Below are 18,133 nucleotides of genomic sequence, written 5' to 3' on the forward strand. Positions count from 1 at the left end.
CTCCACCATTTGATGTTTAATGTAACACTCAGAAATGGAACAAAAAGGATGGAGCAAACAGTAATACAGCATATTGACAAAGGCAGATGCTCCACAAGTTCCATTATCTCCCCCATTTCTTCCAGACTGAATTCAAGATCTTGGGCCTAGAATATAAGGCCCTTGGCAATCAGGATCTTGGTGACAGCTGCAGTCCACATGATGATGCAGCTGATGAGTCAGCGGGAAATTATTTTCAAGAGCAGGAGGTGAAGTGCTTTCAGCTGTGGGATATCAGGCTGCTTGCTAGAGGAAACCAGTTTAGTCCTTTTTTTTTTTTTTTTTTTTTTAAATAAAGGCTTCCAGCCCTTCTCCTTCCACCCCAAATAGATATCTTCTTTAAAAGAGCAATGTGCTCAGTACTTGCATATGAAATTATTGGCCCCTTAGAAGTAATTCTGACAAAGCTGTTGCTGGTGAGTAACTTCACAGTGTAAGTAAGTACATCTAAGTAAAATGGAAACAGGAAAGTAGGTTAGCATAAGAAATATGGAATTCTGTAAGCTGAACTAAGACATGCTAATGGTGTGAGACTTGTAATAGAATAGGACAGGGTAATGTACAACCCTTTTTCAGTCCTTTCTAGAGCAGTGTTACTCTTTGGCTTCAGTCACAAGTGATATCAATTTGTGATATCTAACTCATCTGCTCCACAGAACCAAAAGCAAACTTAACACTTGTTAGGAGGCTGTTGAGACTGCAACACCAATGGGTGTTCCAGGTCAGGAGAGCAAATGCCACCAGGTTGCTATTATGATTACTACAGTTCAGCTTTACTGCTATTTTAATGCACCTCTTGTATTCTTTCTTCTTTTCTTATCGACAGTATGTCTTAAACATGATATTTACCCATCTTCTTTGAAGAGAGGTAGTAGCAACGACATTGCTAGAACTCAAACAATGGCATCTTCCTGCACAGACCCTGCCATGCCTACCCCAAATTCCCACTCGCTTTGCTTCCGGCTAGGAGCTGCACTTGTGAAAAGAACGAGTTAGAAAGCATGCATCAAGCTGAAGGAAAGAAAACCTGCTAGTGATTTCCATGTGGGCTGAAGCTCTGCAGTGCAGTCCATCTGTGCAAAATGTTGATCCCTGTAATGCTGACTAGTGCAGAGAGACCTGTGGGTCTGTTGTACAGAGTAAGTGATAGTCAGGCAAGTGAGAGCTGCCTTGGGCCCTTCTAATTTGTACACCCAGGGTTTAATGTAACCTACAAAGGAGTAAGTGTTTAGCCTGATCTTTTGAAGCTCAGCTTTCATATTTTTCTGGTCTTCTGGACTCCTCCCATGCATAGGAGCTAGGAGCACACATTACAAGTTCCTCCAACCTCTAAGAGGAAAACTACTGACGTTGCATCTTTGCAATGCTTTCTCCTTAGGCACATCACAGCGACTCTTTCAAATGCCAAGCGTGAGGGGCCGGGCTGTCCTTGAGGAGCTCTGGAGGAAGATTCGGGGACAGCAGAAGCAGAGTTGCTGGGGCTGACATTGATGCCCAGGGACTCTCTAGCAAAGCAGGGGTAAGGACTCAGATTTACCTGGTCCTGGTCTAGTCCCAGCCTTGACCAAAATCTCAGACTGGTAATCTGGTTTTTGTTTTGCATTTGTCCCCTTCCTTTGATCCTTGTGTCTTAGTGTTGTACAAAATACAATTATATAAAGAGGAAAGTAAGTGTTTACATTTGAGACGTGACTTGGAGATACTGTTGGATAAGCCACTAGTTTAAACAGGAAGGGGTTCAATTTGCATGTGCTTGATAGTTTGTGTGGCAAGGGGTTATTCTGTGTACATGTTCATTCCCAATAGGAATGAACTGCTAGCTTTAAAAATTCAGGGGAACATAACTACAAGTTTTAGTTAGGTGTTTGCTAGTGACCAAACTAATGCAGCATAGGTTATTTTACTAGTTCTTTATGTCTCTCTATCTTGGTTGCTGCAATAAAGTGACTCAGCAGTACACAGCATGGTGGCATAAGACTGAGTGCCCTTGTCATGCTAGGAGATCAGTCCTTTAATGTGTGTCCATATTTCCTCATTTCTTCATCTTGATATATATGACTTGCACCTTACTGTGCAGATGAATGATGCTCTTCCTTGTATGCATCTCTGTGGGAGTTCTTCTGGCAACAAACCTGGCCGAGTCAGTATTGTATATAGATCAGCAAACTAATCTTTCAGTCTATTAGTTGGGGGGGGAAGACAGCCCAATCCAACTCTGTCATTCTCAAGGTAAAATGCTGCTAAGAACAGTCAGTGGCATTTCACCTCTCTGATTCGTTCTGAATGTGAAAGCTACTGATATTCATAACCTTTCCCTCTTAGAACTGAGATTATCTTTAAAATGCACTTGATTTGCATGTGCTCAATCCACAGAGCTGAGTACCCCTTGCAAGTAGAACTTGAAAGAGTTTAACGTTCATGTATGGAGACTTGATCTGGGGCCAGGAACTTACCCTGCAAAAATTGAAAATCTGGGATCGATGTATTCAGTGTCAAAAAGAATAGGTGAGCCAAGTGACCAGGATCGTTTTGTGGCTGCGGCTATGATTACAGCTATGGCCTTTGCCTGTGACTCCTGGGAGTCCTGCTGGGGGTGGGGGCTGAGACATGGATCCATCCTGAGACATGGATTAGGAAGAAATGCAAGAGTCAAGAGGCTGGAGAGCAAGCAAGCAGGTAGCGGTATTGTGCTGTAGCCTAATGAGGAGGTGGGAGGGAGGGCTGGCTTCTGATCACTATAGCCAAGCTCTCTCTTTTTTTAATCAATGCCTGTCTAATACAAGGCTGTCAGAGTTACAGCCTGTGGGCCAGATCCAGCCTACAGTACCATATCATCCAGCCCACAGGGCTTCTCAAGGGACGGGGCAAGTAGGGGTGGGACCTGCTTCTGAATTCCAGCATACAAAGCTCTGCAAGGGAAGTATACTGGCAGTGGAGGGCCCAGCATAGCTGCATTAATCGCCACGGCTCAGGAACCTACAGCAGGTAACACTACTACCACACACCATACTACCACAGGTGGATCCAGATCCAGCCCATGAGGAGCCCTGTGGTCTGGATCCAGCCCAGGGGGCGGGAGAATTTGACACCTGTGCTGGCCTAATGTAAAATGTCTCCACAGTCCAGGCAGCAAGCCTGAGTGTGATTGTCTGTCTCCATTGTTTGAGCTCTCACATGGGATTGGGGAGTTCTGGGCTCCAGGCCCTGCTACCAGTATTTTATCCATGTGCATTAAATAGTCACTGAACAGAATACACAAAAAACATTGGGATCAGGCCTCCCTCCCAGATACTGCCCACCTTGCTGTACCCCCGAACCCAGCTTCCGCTTGCCTGTTTTCCTTTTGCCCCTATGACTTGTTTTCCCTGCCAGCAAATGACCTAGCTTTAACAGGGAAGATGAAGGACATGTGCAGGCCTGCCTATCCCAGGCTGAGGAGGTTTAGGCACTGGGAGATGTGAGTTCAACTCTTCCTGAGTCTGAGGTGTGCCAAGAGTGCATATATCTTATCTTCTGGGCAAAAGCCTTAACCACAAAGCTATTGGACCAAATGTGAGTGGCACTACCAGAACAGGTCTCCCCCATCCCCTTCATTTACAGTGAAGTCAGTGCTGCTTTCTGTCCATCTGGTGCACTGGCAGACACCTGCTATGAATGAATGGGACTCCAGCATGGTGTTTCCCCTCTTAACATGTCAGATCAAGCTGGATTTCAATGTGACACAAGCGTATTAACCTGCCAGATGTCTATCCCCTGAGAGAATGGTAAAGACATGTGCATTTCTCTGGATGGAATACCGTCAGCCTCAGGAGGTGTATAATGCTGCCCATTGCCAAAATGGAAAAGCTGAGTGCCCTCCAGGGCACCGCAGGATTGGCCTCTAATGTCCATTAGGCTGCCCATAGCAAGAATGGGAGACCTAGGCATCTTAGAGGTGGCATAGGATCAGTCTTCTGAGACACGCATCAATTTGAGGTGGGCAGCAGCTGAGTCTTAGTTGCCATACAGGTTAAATTGGACCTGAGTCTGTACATCCCTTAAAGTAAAAAATGACTGTTCAGGCAGGGTAATTAACGGCAAGCATTAGTAGAGTTTTAAAATAAGATAAAGGTGTAATTCATCTCCATGTAGGAGTTTATGCAGACAATATGGTGCAGTCAGGGGAGGGGCACTTTTACACGTGCTCTGTGGTTGAGGGGGGTAGTGCTTTAATTAGAATAGCCCCAAGAACAACTGCTCTAATTGAAGTGCCACAGTGTCTCATGTATCAGCGTCTCTGTGCTTCAAAATGTCAGTGGGGCACTTGAACTAAAGCTCATTCGACAAGCTTTAGTTCAAGCATCCCTACTGCCATTTTGAAGCATGGGGACACTGATACATGAGACATGGGAGGCTGCTGGAGTGCAGTAATTACTGTGCTCCAGCAGACTCAGTTAATTGAGTCTGCTCCAACACGCGGCAATTACAGCGCATCAGAGCAACCTCCCAGCATACCTACAGGCACCTAATGATTTTGTTTTAATCACCATGACAATTCCCCTTTTTGTAATGCGTATATCATATGGTAAAGAGCTCAAGACGAGCACGGTTTTGACCCTGCAGTGAAGATGTGAATGTACAAAAGCTAAATTGGTCACTCTTTCTTTTCTATATGTCCAGTAGTAACAGGAAAAGATTTAAATTCCTATACGGAATCTCAAAACATTTGGATTCCCTTTCCTTATTATCTACTGTATAGCTTATGACTGGTACTCTTCTTGGTAGTTTCATTAAACTAGCAGTTGGAAGAAATGTTGCTATTAAATTTGATTAAAAAAAAATAAAGGTCAGACTAGATGTTATAAGTAGTCCCTTTTGGAGTTAAAATATATGCAACCAGAGAAATGATCCTTTTTTGTTTGGTATAAAAGCCTATGGCATGCAATCATGATTTATTATTGTTCTTGTTGTTATTGATGATGCTGAAAGGAAAGAGTACGGGGCTGCAACAGGATAATTTTCTGATATGTGCAGTATGTTGAGAATCCCAAGGGAAATTATGGTTCTACAGATGAGTTAAAGCAAGGCTTTGCAGATATATCTGGGCACTGTGAAAACTTCAGCAAAGAAAGTTTCTTAAATACAAGGGTGTTTCAGAAACTAATAGCAAAATGCCTGACAATTATGTCAAGAAGTGATTTGGTCCAGTAAATGATCATTGCACACAAAATAGTTTCATTTAGAAATTTCTGTTACTTTCTGAAATACCCTTCTACATACATACGAAACTGTCCCACATCATTTAAATACATTATTCCTCTATTTTTTCCATGTATGGTCTTATATTATCACATTCTATATAACAATATGTAAATACATTAGGGTTAGTCTAATTTCATTTACATTACTGTAAATACAAAATAAGCCACTGGCTTCAGTGAAGATGCTCTAGATTTAATATGCGGTAAGACCAGAATTTGACCGTTGATGAACCAAAGAGCCTGCATAAGAATAGCTGAGGCACATGCAAGAGAAAATGACCCTTTGAAGGGCCATATCTTCATGTAATGTGTGCGAGGACAGTGTCCTCACACAGTAATAACTTTAAGCCATCTTTATTCTCCTCTTCTCTCAGGGCTATTCCATTCTGCTAATCTCCTAAGAGGCAGGGGGCAGCTGCACATCTTTCAATCCATCCCTCTATTGATCCCAGCAGAAGAGGAGAACAGAGTGGTACGTTGTTCTGATAGGTCTTTTCTTTTGTGCACTGAAACTTATTTCGTAAAGCTATGAGAAATATAAGCTTCAATTGCTACTGCTAGTTGGAAATAATGGATCTGATTTTCAATGGGGCAACGCTCTTGCCTCTTGTTGGATGTATGCAGTTTTTTGAGTGCCAGCACTTGCATGTCCAAGGAGTAGAATCTATCACATGCATAGATGTGTTTGAGATGGTTTTTGTGTATATACATTCTATTGCCAAAATGTATAAGAAGTATATGCGTGCACTAGTGCAGGACTTTTGGGAAAATTAGGCCCAACACAGGCCTCACTGTTATTTTGGACACATCAGGGTATCTTTCCCAGGCTCTGAGTGCCCTGACAATGACTCAAGACATAATTCAGTTGAAAACAGCAAATCAGCACCAAGTCCCCTTTCCCCTCCCCTGCCCTTACTGCCAGTCCAGTTTCCCTAATTCTTAACCTTAATTTTCTGTACCTGTTTAAACTTAAGATCTACAACTGCTCTTACTTAATACTGATGGCATTTCCAAGCAGGGTAGGAGCTGTATTTCCTTGCCAGTTGCACATGGTCTTCCAGTTGGCTACCCCTGCTACTACTTAAGGGGTCAGTCAAGCTCTCCAGAGCCCTATAGTACATACTCAGCTCTGTGCTCCAATAACCTTCCATGTTTTAGTTACCAATGAACAGGTAATAGGGCCAAGATGATCTGGGATGTTTGCTGAGATCTCAGCAAAATACATAATCACAGCTAACTAATATTTCTGTGGCTGACATAAAGTTCTCAGTTGGCAGTTTGCTAATAAAGGAAAGGACCTAGGGGAGCGTGGGATTAGCTGCCCCTCATAATTAACAGAGTCCACAGTCCATAGTTGTCTCAAATAAGGCTGACCTACTGAAACACAGAAGTATCTGTTATGCAATAGTGTTGTCACTTACCAAGGGATGAGGTCTAGCCCTCGGGCTCAAATCAGCTGAAGTCCCATTGGGGACATCTTCTTGTTCCCCTGAACAAGCTTCTTAACACACACAGAGTCATTATTTAACTCTCATATCCCCAGGGTGCTGGGGCTGCTCTCCTGAACTCTTCCCTAAAAAACCACAAGCCATTGCCCATCACCTGTTTGGAGTTATCATAAGAGAAAACTAGTGTGGGAGGGGAATCAGGCTATACCTCTTGCCTGATCCTCCCTTATAAATCAAAACCAAGTAGAGGAAGCTTGAGCTACTAATATGGCCCCAGTTTGATGCTTTGGTGATGACCCAGTAGCAGTGAATCAGAGTATGACGGCCTGAGTCATCCTTGTTACAAGAGTTCACGTGACAGCAGACTCTTTCCATTGTTGGAGGACTCAGTCTGGTGGGAACCACTTCTGGCATGAACAGTGAAACCCCCTTCACTAACACCATATTAATTTTAATTACAATCCAGCTGATTGACCAGGCCTGAGCAACATTGGGAATGTTTTCCATCTGTGCATCTACAAATGCCAGTGCATAGCACGGAGGGGCCCTGGGTTCATTTAGATTAAGGAACCAAGAGCAATATGTAAACATCACAGGCCTCATTCTGCTCTCATTCACAACAGTGTAACTTCCCTAACTTCCATGCAGTTACTCCTTGCTTACCACATGGTAAATTAGAGGGAATCAGGCCAAGAGTTTTGTTTTAACTAAATCCTTGTATAAATAAAAGAGATTTCAGGATTACAAATTCTTTAGTGAGACATTTAAATTGCAACACCGAAAGTCACCCAGAAGTTGAAAAAAGTGAAAGCTTCATGTGCAGTACTGTTTCCTTGAGATTCCCTTCCAAGTATGGAATTTGTCATTAGCTGGAAATGGGAATGATTTTTTCCTTACATGGTTTGATACTGCTTATTTGGCATAGGAACTTGGGCTATTTGGCCAAATGTGTTATACACATCTTTCATTTCTCTGTAGCTTGCAGCAGGCTATAGGAAGAGCCAAACTATTAGTCTCTTCCACTTGTGTAATTATATCTCAGGAAGGACCAGTCTATGAAACATGGGTAATACAAGCTTCTGCAATTAATCTCTTCAGCCCTGCCACTTTGTGCTTGGAATTTTAGCTTTTGCAGAGTTTGCATTTTAAGGAAAGACTGGTAACGAAAGTGCATCTGATGGAGGAGTACCTGTGGTAATTTAAGTCCTCTCAGTCAATAAGCAACCAGTGTCTCAGCATGGTGCTAGATGGCACTGTACTACTGTTAACAAGAATTTTTGTGGGTGATTTCTTTTGTTGGACCAACTGTGTAGTTGGGCTAGACATAGGGAAGCTTTCAGGTATCCCAATGCCTTTCCTCAAGCCTCTGGAAGAACAGCAGACCACCAAAAGGGGAGATGCCCCTGTACAGGCAAGTGAAGGCCCAGCAGGGTATGAAAGGAGACTCCCTAGGTGACCAGCGAGCCAGTGAACAGGGGCTGCAAACAGGGTAAGCAGTTTGCAGGCAGTTGCTGGGGCAAGAGGAGGAAGGGGGAGAGAAGCCAGGCACCAGACACGCAGGGAAAGTAAGTGATACAGCTACCTGTGCCTTAGTTTGCTGATTGTTGGGTGGGCTGTGTGTATTTGAGGGGGGTGGGGGGTGTACTCTAAGAAGCTAGGAGTGATTGATGATTGCTGAGTGATTGCTTCCTGGGCCTGACAGAAGCACTAACAAGGGGGTAGAGTCAGTGTAGGCCCAGCAGGGTATAAAAGGAGACTCCCTAGGTGACTAGGGAGCCAGTAACCAGGGGCTGCAAACAGGGTAAGCTGTTTGAAGACAGTTCTTAGGCTAATTTATGGCCCCCTCCCCCCACTCCTGCTTTCTGAGGGGCAGCTTGACATGAGGAAGCAGGAATAAAAGGGCAATGAACAATAAACTGGCCAGCTTGCAAGTGAGTTTGCTAGGGAAGGTCTGCTTGGAAGAAGAGCAATAAGAGAGAGAAAGCAAATTAAAGGACCCAGGGAAATGGCTGGAGGATGTCACAATGCCATGGTCACTGCCACTGCTTGCATCTGTGAGGCTTCTGTCTAGGCAGGACCGCTCAGCATGACAAGTCCACCCAGGTCAAGGTTTGGCGCTGTGGGGACCACAGCTTGCAGATTCCTTCCAGTGATGGCCAGGTTGGGGAGTGCCTGTGGTGTGAGCAGTGCCTCCTGGTGGTGTCTCTCAGGGAACAGGCAAGAGAACCACAGGAGGAGGTGGCAAAGCTCTGAAGCATCCTCCACCATGGGGAGTTCATCAGTTCGATGCTGGAAGAGACCTCTGGGACTGTGGAGGAAGAAATGCCATACGTAGCGCTATAGAAGAGAGAGGACATGGACACCCAAGAGAGTGGAAGCTGGAGGCTTGTGACTTTTGGCAGTAAGCAGAGATCTTCACCTCCATCTTCAGTCATTCATCTGGAGAACAGATGTGCAGCCCTAGCAACAGAGAGGGAGGAGCATGTTCCCTTGGTGGAGGAGGACAGGTTAGGCCTTGCCAAGGTGGGAAGGAACGAGATGACCACCACCAAGAAGAAGTGACGGGTGGTGGTGGTTAGAGACTCCTTTCTGCGGGGGATGGAGGGAGCCATTTGTCAACCTGACCTGTTGTCTTGGGAGGTCTGCTGCTTGCCCAGAGCCCAGATCCAAGATGTCACAAAGGGACTAATGAGGCTTATCTGGCCCTCTGACTACTAAGCCATGCTGCTCATCCATGTGGGCACCAGTGATACTGCCAGGGGAGACCCTGGGTGTATCAAAAGTGACTACGGGGCTCTGGGTGCAAGGGTGAGGGGGTGTGGGACTCAGTTTGTGTTCGCATTGAGCCTTCCGGTCAAGGGAAAGGGTCAGGGCAGGAGCAGGTGCATCCTGCAGATCAACATCTGGCTGTGCAGGTGGTGTCACCAGCAGGGCTTTGGCTTCTTTGACCATGGGATGTTTTTTCAAGAAGAAGGATTGCTGGGAAGAGATGAGATCCACCTGATGAAGAGAGGGAAGAGCATCTTCACAGGCAGGCTCGCTAACCTAGTGAGGAGGGCAATCAACTGGTTACCTCAGGTGCCTGTACATAAATGCACATAGCCTGGGAAACAAGCAGGTAGAATTGGAAGGACTTGCACAGTCACAGAGCTATGACATGATTGGAATAACAGAGACTTGGTGGGAGCTTGCATGGCTGGAGCACTGTCATGGATGGGTACAAACTGGCCAGGAAGGATAGGCAGGGGAGAAGAGGAGGAAGAGTTGAACTTTATGTAAAAGAGCCATATGATTGCTCAGAGCTCCAGTATGAAGCTGGAGATAGGCTTGCTGAGAGTCTCTGGATGAGGGTGAGAGGGGAAAGCAATGGTGATGTCATGGTGAATGAGGCTTTCTTCAAACAGCTAGTGGAAGTTTCTCAGTCACAGGTCCTGGTTCTCATGGGGGACTTCAGTCACCCTGATACCTGCTGGGAAGGTAATACAGCAGTGCACAGGCAATCCAGGGAGTTTTTGGAGAGTACTGGGGACAACTTCCTGGTGCAAGTGCTGGAGCAGCCAACTCGAGGCCATGCTCTTCTTGACCTGCTGTTCACAAACAGGAAAGATTGGTGAGGAATGTGCTAGTAGATGGCAACTTGGGCAGCAGTGACCACAAGACGATTAAGTTCAGGATCCTGAGGAAAGGAAGGATAGAGAGCAGAAGAGTAAGGACCCCGGACTTCAGAAAAGCTGACTTCAAGTGACTTAGGGAACTCATGGGGAGGATCCCCTGGGAAGCCAGACTGAGGGGGAGAGGAGTCCAGGAGAGCTGGCTGTACTTTAAAGAAGCCTTACTGAGAATGCAGGAGCAAACCATCCCAATGCGCAGGAAGACTAGCAAGTGTGGCAGCTTCCTTAGAAGGAAACTCTTCAGTAAAATAAATCACAAAAAGAAAGCTTATAAGAAGTGGAAACTTGGACAAATAACTAGGGAAGAATATAAGATCATTGCTCAAGCATGCAGGGATGAATTCGGGAAGGCCAAAGCACAATTGGATTTGCAGCTGGCAGGGGATGTGAAGGGTAACAAGAAGAGTTTCTACAAGTATGTTAGTAGCAAGAGGAGGATTAGGGAAGGTGTGGGTCCCTTAATGAACAGGGGAGGCAAACTTTTGACAGGATGCAGAAAAGGCTGAAGTGCTGAATGCCTTTTTCACTCCAGTCTTCACAGGCAAGGTCAGCTCCCAGACTACTGTACTGGGCAGCACATTTTGGGGAGGAGGTGAGCAGTCGGGGTGTGCGAAATGGGCCCTATTTGATTCGGATTCAGCCAAATCAAATCAGGGACAGTGATTCAATTCATTGATTCGGATCACTGTCCCTGATTCAATTTGGCTGAACCCTTATCTGAAGATTTGATGCTACTTTGGAAAATCAGCAATTCAGACAAACACAAAAATTTTAAAAAAATTTTCTACATACCTGAGGTAGCAGGCATGGCTTGTGAATGCTGCAATTCTGGGGTGCATGGAGCGTCCCCCCCAGACCCAGGGGGCACCAGTCACCGAGCCAGGGGGTGCAACATGCTCCCCAGCGGTTCCAGAAGTGGACTGGAAGTGCTTCTGGTCCACTTCCTGGTCTGCTGCCAAGCGTGCTGAGGAGCCCCCCGCGCTTCTGTGAGACACTCCATCCACCCCAGCATTGCAGCACTCTCGAGCCGCCTGCTACCTAGAGGTATGTAGAAAAAACATTTAAAGCTCTGTCTATATCTGAATCTTCTGAATCTCTCCAATTCAGTTCAGAAAGATTAAAGGGCCTTCTGATCTGATTTGGAAATTTGGCCACCAAATCGGGCTGAATCACTGCTGAATCAAATCAGGGAGTGAAGCTTCACACAGCCCTAGTGAGCAGCCCTCAATGGTGAAAGAACAGGTTAGGGCCTACTTAGAAAAGGTGGACATGTACAAGTCCATGGGGCCAGATGGGATGCACCCAAGGGTGCTGAGGGAATTGGCTGATGTGATTGCAGAGCCACTGGCCATCATCTTTGAAAACTAATGGCAATCAGGAGAGGTCCCAGGTGATTAGAAAAGGCCAAACATAGTATCCATATTTAAGAAAGGGAAAAAGGAGGACCCAGGGAACTATGGACCAGTCAGCCTCACCTCAGTCCCTGGAAAAATCATGGAGCAGATCCTCATGGAATCCATTTCTAATCACTTGGAGGAAAAGAAGGCGATTAGGAACAGGCAGCATGGATTCACCAGTGGCAAATAATGCGTGACCAACCTGACTGCCTTCTATGATGAGATGACTGGCTCTGTGGATGCCGGGAGACCGGTGGATGTGGTGTACCTTGATTTTATCAAGGCTTTTGATACTGTCTCCCATGGCATTCTCCCAGGGAAGCTAAGGAAGTATGGGCTGCATGAATGGGTTGTCAGATGGATAGAAAACTGGCTGAAGCATCGGACTTAGAGGGTACTAAGCAATGGCTCAATGTCTAGTTGGCAGCCGGTATAAAATGGGCTGCCCCAGGGGTCGGTCGTAGGGTTGGTTTTGTTCAACGTGTTAATCAACGATCTGGAAGATGGCACAGAATGCACCCTCAGCAAGTTTGCATATGACATGTGTGGTGGGCCAGTAGGGGGAGCTCCTGTGTTGAGCCACCCACCTCCCTGTGCCCGACCACCTTCCAAGCTCTGAGGGCACTCCCTGGGCCGACCCCCTTTCTGGAGCACACTCGCTAGCCTGGGGGTTCCACTGCCACCACCCAGAGCTCTGGAATTAATTCGGGCTCTGCGCACTCTGGGAAACACAGGCCTAGTAGCCCTCAAAGGGACTTGATTCACTTCAAGAAGTTGGGGTGCTTCCCTCAGTCAGAAGCACAAGTAGTGGTCTCCCTTAGTCAGCCGAGCCAAGGGGACCCCAAGGCATAATCTAGACCCACTCCCAATAAGTTTCCCACGCTAGGTACAAAGGAGTACTTTATTGGTTACAGAGGGTAGGGTTAGAATAGGGTACAGGGTAGAGCATTCACAGAGAAATCCCATTGAGCAAACTCCTGTGGCTGAGGTAGCCTTTGATTTCGCATCTGAGTTACTGCAAGCTATATATCTAGGTGGATCTCAGGTAGCTTACTCACAAGTATCATCCAGAGGCAGCTGGAGAATCCCTCTGGAGGCAGGCAGTTCCTTGATCATGAGTTTTGAGAGAGAGGGCAAGTTGCAGATGGTACAGCTCTTCTTTGTTCCTGAGTAACCCTCATGGCTGCTGCCCCGCTCCTCCTGGGCTGTCCTTAACTTATATAGCCCTTGTGACCTCATTTACCTGGTCCAATGGAGGTCAGCACCTGTTGGCCAGCAGCCAACCAATTTGAAATACATCACTAGTTGTCAGGCAGACTCTAGCCCACCAGGAGGGAAGTCCCTCACCCAGATAGGTGGTACTAATCATGTAGGCAGAGGGAGCAGGTTTCCCCCCTCCCTCGGGAATGTATCCAGCTCCAGTTACCTAAAGAGATAAGGTAAGGATGTGCCTCTTGGCTGGGTCCATCCTAATTAAAATTGTCACAGAGCTGAGTTTTTGGGAGGGAAACAAAGGTGGCTTTCTGCCACAACACCAAGCTGTGGGGGAGTAGTAGATATGCTGGAGGGTAGAGCTAGGATTCAGAGTGACCTACACATATTGGAGGATTGGGCCAAAAGGAATCTCATGAGGTTCAACAAGGACAAATGCAAAGTCCTGCACCTAGGGCAGAACAGTCCCATGCACCAGTACAGACTGGGAGCTGACTGGCTGGGTAGCAGCTCTGCAAAAAAGGACCTGGGGGTTACAGTGCACAATAAGCTGAATAGGAGCCAGCAGTGTGCCCTTGTTGCCAGGATGGCTAATGGTATACTGGGCTGCATTGGTAGGTGTGTTGCTGGTAGGTCAAAGGAAGAGATTATTTCCCTCTATTTCCTTGGAGTGTCAGAGACTTCCTGTGCCTGAAGAAGGGTGACTGCTCCTGAAAGCTTGCTAAGAACTTTTTTCCAGCTACTCAATTGGTCTAATAAAAGATATCACATCTACTCAAAGAACCTTACCTGCCTTCCCCTCTATTCAGCACTGGTGAGGCCACATTTGGAGTACTGTGTTCAGTTTTGGGCCCCCCACTATAGAAAGGATGTGGAAAAATGGAGAGAGTCCAGTGGAGGGCAACAAAAATGGTGAAGGGGCTTGGGGACATGACTGATGAATAAAGAGTGAAGGAAAGGAACTGGGCTTATTTAGTCTAGAAAAGAGGAGATTGAATAGAGAAGAGGGGACTTAATAGCAGGCTTCAACTACTGGGGACATGACTGATGAATAAAGAGTGAAGGAAAGGAACTGGGCTTATTTAGTCTAGAAAAGAGGAGATTGAATAGAGAAGAGGGGACTTAATAGCAGGCTTCAACTACCTGAAGGGTTTGAAAGAGGATGAAGCGAGACTGTTCTCAGTGGTGACAGATGACAGAACAAGGAGCAATGTTCTCAAGTTGCAGCAAGGGAAGTTTAGGTTATATATTAGGAAGAATTTTCTTACTAGGAGGGTAGTAAAGCACTGGAACAGGTTACCCAGAGAGGTGGTGGAAGCTCCATCCTTGGAGGTTTTCAAAGCCTGTCTAGACAAAGCTTTGGTTGGGATGATCTAGTTAGGGATGGTCCTGCTTTGAGCAGGTGGTTGGACTAGATATGACCCCCTGAGGTCCCTTCTAATCCTAATTTTCTATTATTTTTATGAAGGAGTGTTGTGAGCAGGGAGGAAAGGGGATCAGGATTTTTACCTGCTTCTGGGGCTTAAAGTCCCCAGCTACTGCTCTTGTGATCTGAAAGGGGAGTGCAGCCAAACCACTCGCACCCCATCCAGATCTGCCCTTTCACACTTTCCACAATAAATAGAGATAAAACTACTGTATCTTAGCTTGTGAGAGGGGTAAATGACTGCATTTTAGTTTGTACTTACCACGTGGGCTGTTACCATGGAGCAGAGGATTATAGGGAAGTAGGGCTGGAAGGGACCTCATGAGGTCATCTAGCTCCTGCTCAATTCAGGAACATCCCTGACTAGAGCATCCTAGCCAAGTGTCTGTCCAACCTGTTCTTGAAAACTTCCAAGGATGCAAATTCCACAACTTCGCTAGGTTCCAACACTTGACCATGCTCATAGTCAGAATTATCTCTAACATAAATTTCCCATGCTGCAGTTTGAGGCTGTTGCTCCTAGTCCTGTCCCCTACAGCCACATAGAAAAGCCCATCTCCATCTTTTCTGTAACCCTGTTCACTGTTATAGATTTGAACACTGGTATCAAATCCCCCATCAGTCTTCTCTTCTCCAGACCAAATAACTAGTTCTTTCAGCCGTTCCTCATAAGTCTTGCCTCCTAGGACCCTAATCATTTTTTTGTTGCTCTGCGCTGAACTCTCCAAACTGTCCACATCCTTCTTGAAGTATGGGACCCAAAACTATCTATACAATCTTGTCTTTTATGAACAATTTACCCTACGGCCATTGTTTTGTATGTCTTATCCCTATGGTAAATTGCTTGGATACCTATACACTCATATAAATAATCTCTTTAATGATCCTGAATGAAGTTGTTAGATAAGAGGAATATATTGTAATGAGATGACTGCTGTATATCACTGCCCCCTGCTGAATGAAATAGAAATTGCATATCATAGGGGCATGGTGGTAGAGCAGCTAAAGCAGGGGAGGGCAAAATGCGGCCCACCAGGCCATTCTATCTGGCCTGCAGGGCCCCTAAAAAACTTACAAAATTAATATTTATCTGCCCCTGGCTGCCTGTCATGTGGCCCTCGATGGCTTGCCAAACCTCAGTAAGCGGCCCTCCGCCTGAAATAATTGTCCGCCCCGAGCTAAAGCATCTTGGCGTGGCTCTCCAGTTATGAGTCAAAGCTTTGCTCTGCATTTGTGTAACCCCCAGCCAACTCAGCTGCTAGTGGGCACCTGCTCACTTGTGCTGGGGAGTCAAAGGCAGCCAGCTATGGTGCTTCATACACCACTTTATGCTGTTGGCTACTAGGATGCCTTAATCATAGTAGCACCATGGACCAGTAGGCTCTGGTGAATGCTTAATGGCAGACAGAGGTTCTCTCTTTGTTCCAGCAGGAAGGGGCTGTGTTTGGGCATAAAAAGATTTGGCTTCTAGTTCCCTTGACTCTATAAAGTCCCAAACGATCTTGATGTGCCTCACAGTGGTATCTGTAGAGTTCCAAGTAGCCATGGATGATTACATCATATTTTTCTCCCATACAACACACCCCAGAATAAGATATGCACCTTGTTTTTGAAAGGCAGAATGCAGGGAAAAGCTCTTTCCTTGAAGCAAGTAGCTAAATAGCAGCAGTTGGGGATCTGAGCCTGCCCATTGTTCTGGTCCCTGTGGATCACGTTCAGACTTTAATTTTTCATTTGTCGCCAAAGCTTCAGCAGCAGTAACTGTTGTTACTGTATTTACTTGCATGTAAGGCGCACACTAATTTCCAGCAGCTGGTTGGTTTTTTTGTTTTTGTTTTTTAAGTGTGTGTCGTATGTGAGAAAATATGGTAATAGCAAACCTGTCCTCCTTACTGAGATTTTGCATGGGCTGTGGCCTTGGGGCCATGAGTGCTGGGTATAGTGCACATTGCTATTCCCAACACAAGGCTTTTCAGGCACCTGTCTTGGGAGGGGGAGAACCAAAGGACAACGATAAACTTTGATAACAATGGACTTCTTTGGTCAAGTCACCAGGGATGCAAGCTGCCTAGATCCATTTGCTTTAGTTTCCATCCCAGCTGTTTAGGCACTGTCCAGTCCAGGAGCAGCAGAGTACAGCAGAAGTCCAGAAGTCCTGCCTTGCTTCTGCACTTACTGTTGCCTCCTGCCGCAGCCCATCTCTCAGGACCTACAGGCTCTCCTCCCAGGCTGCCTGTTCCCCAGCTGCTACTCCACTGCAGTTGGCTCAAGCTGCCATTTCTAACCTCCTGCTCCTCCTCACACTTAGGCCCAGCCTCAGGTTCTCTCCTGAGCCAGGTTTCTCTTCAACCTCAGGTAGTACTTCTCAGAAGGGAGTATGGAGCCCTCTACTGACTGGATGTTGAATTGGGTTGTAGTGAGTTAGTAGTCCCATTAACAAGATACTTTCCAGAGACATTTCTAATTATGTAAATCCCTCAAGTATTTTAGCAGCTGTAAATTATGAGCCATGTGCATAAGTACTAGCTATGTAGCTCTTAATATTACAACTAAACCAAGAAACAGATCCCCAGATCTGGCACATCCCAACCTCTGAGATGTGCAGAACCCAGATCCAAACTCTATGGGAAAGAGGGGATCTCAAGTGCAAGGGATCTTGATCCAGCCTCATCCTGGAGTTGATGCTGTCTGTGCTTTGAAATGACAGCATCCAATTTGTTCTCTCTGTCTTCCTGTCAACTCTTTGCATTGCTTTTGTACATTACAAACACCTAACAGGAGTGCAGTGACTGGTATCATAAAGATTAGAGGAAGACAGAGATAGCAGCTCTAAATCACTCTCCAGTGTTTCTTGTTCAAAAGCTGAATGTGGAATCCAAGCTAGCAGCTACCAGCATTACAAAGGAAGCATTGCTTGGCAGAAAATCAGTATCATTGCCTACTCCTAATAAACACTGTCCTAAAAGCTTTAAATTTCACCAACTTTGTCAGCAAAAATGTTTAACCTCAAAACTTTGTCAACCTACCACAGAGCTGGATTACCACCTTACAAGAAACTGGAGAGCAGCATGCACTTCAAAATGGAGCAGATTGCAATCACTGTGTTCATCAGCGCAGAAACTGAGACCCAACTTATGATGCCCCAGCCTTAAGACTGCAATATTGATGCATCTGCAGTAAAGGAAGCTGCAAGTTGACTATAGAATTCAGTGGCCTGGACCTGACATTTAGGCTGAGCTCTCGCTATCCTTCTGTTAAAGCTAGGGTTATCAACCTTTTTAGATTCAGGGTGTCCCTCAATAACTTTTTAAAATTTGGCACATCCTGGATGATAATCGCTGTTGTGCTGCCTCATCCTTTGTGCTGCCTCATCTTATGTCAGTGGTTCTCTTAAGAAATCTCATGTGGTTCAATAAAGAGAAGAGCAAAGTCATAGATTCATAGATGTTAAGGTCGGAAGGGACCACAATAGATCATCGAGTCCGACCCCCTGCATAGGCAGGAAAGAGGGCTGGGTCTAGATGACCCCAGCTAGATGGGTATCTAACCTCCTCTTGAAGACCCCCAGGGTAGGGGAGAGCACCACCTCCCTTGGGAGCCCGTTCCAGACCTTGGCCACTCTAACTGTGAAGAAGTTCTTCCTAATGTCCAATCTAAATCTGCTCTCTGCTAGCTTGTGGCCATTACTTCTTGTAACCCC

The 18,133-nt window shown here is 45.9% G+C and overlaps 1 long non-coding RNA gene across 1 annotated transcript in view; it reads left to right on the top strand.

Moving 5' to 3' along the window:
* Positions 1-370: 370 nt before the first annotated feature.
* LOC112550569 overlaps positions 371-18,133 on the top strand; it is a 69,199-nt gene continuing 51,436 nt past the window's right edge. Inside the window, exons 1-3 of the long non-coding RNA XR_003094494.1 lie at positions 371-455; positions 1,418-1,558; positions 5,654-5,751. This is a non-coding gene — a long non-coding RNA (uncharacterized LOC112550569). The remainder of the gene's footprint in view (positions 456-1,417; positions 1,559-5,653; positions 5,752-18,133) is intronic.

This window comes from Alligator sinensis, unplaced genomic scaffold (genome assembly GCF_000455745.1).
Source record: "Alligator sinensis unplaced genomic scaffold, ASM45574v1 scaffold47_2, whole genome shotgun sequence".
NCBI classification, from domain to species: Eukaryota; Metazoa; Chordata; order Crocodylia; family Alligatoridae; genus Alligator; species Alligator sinensis.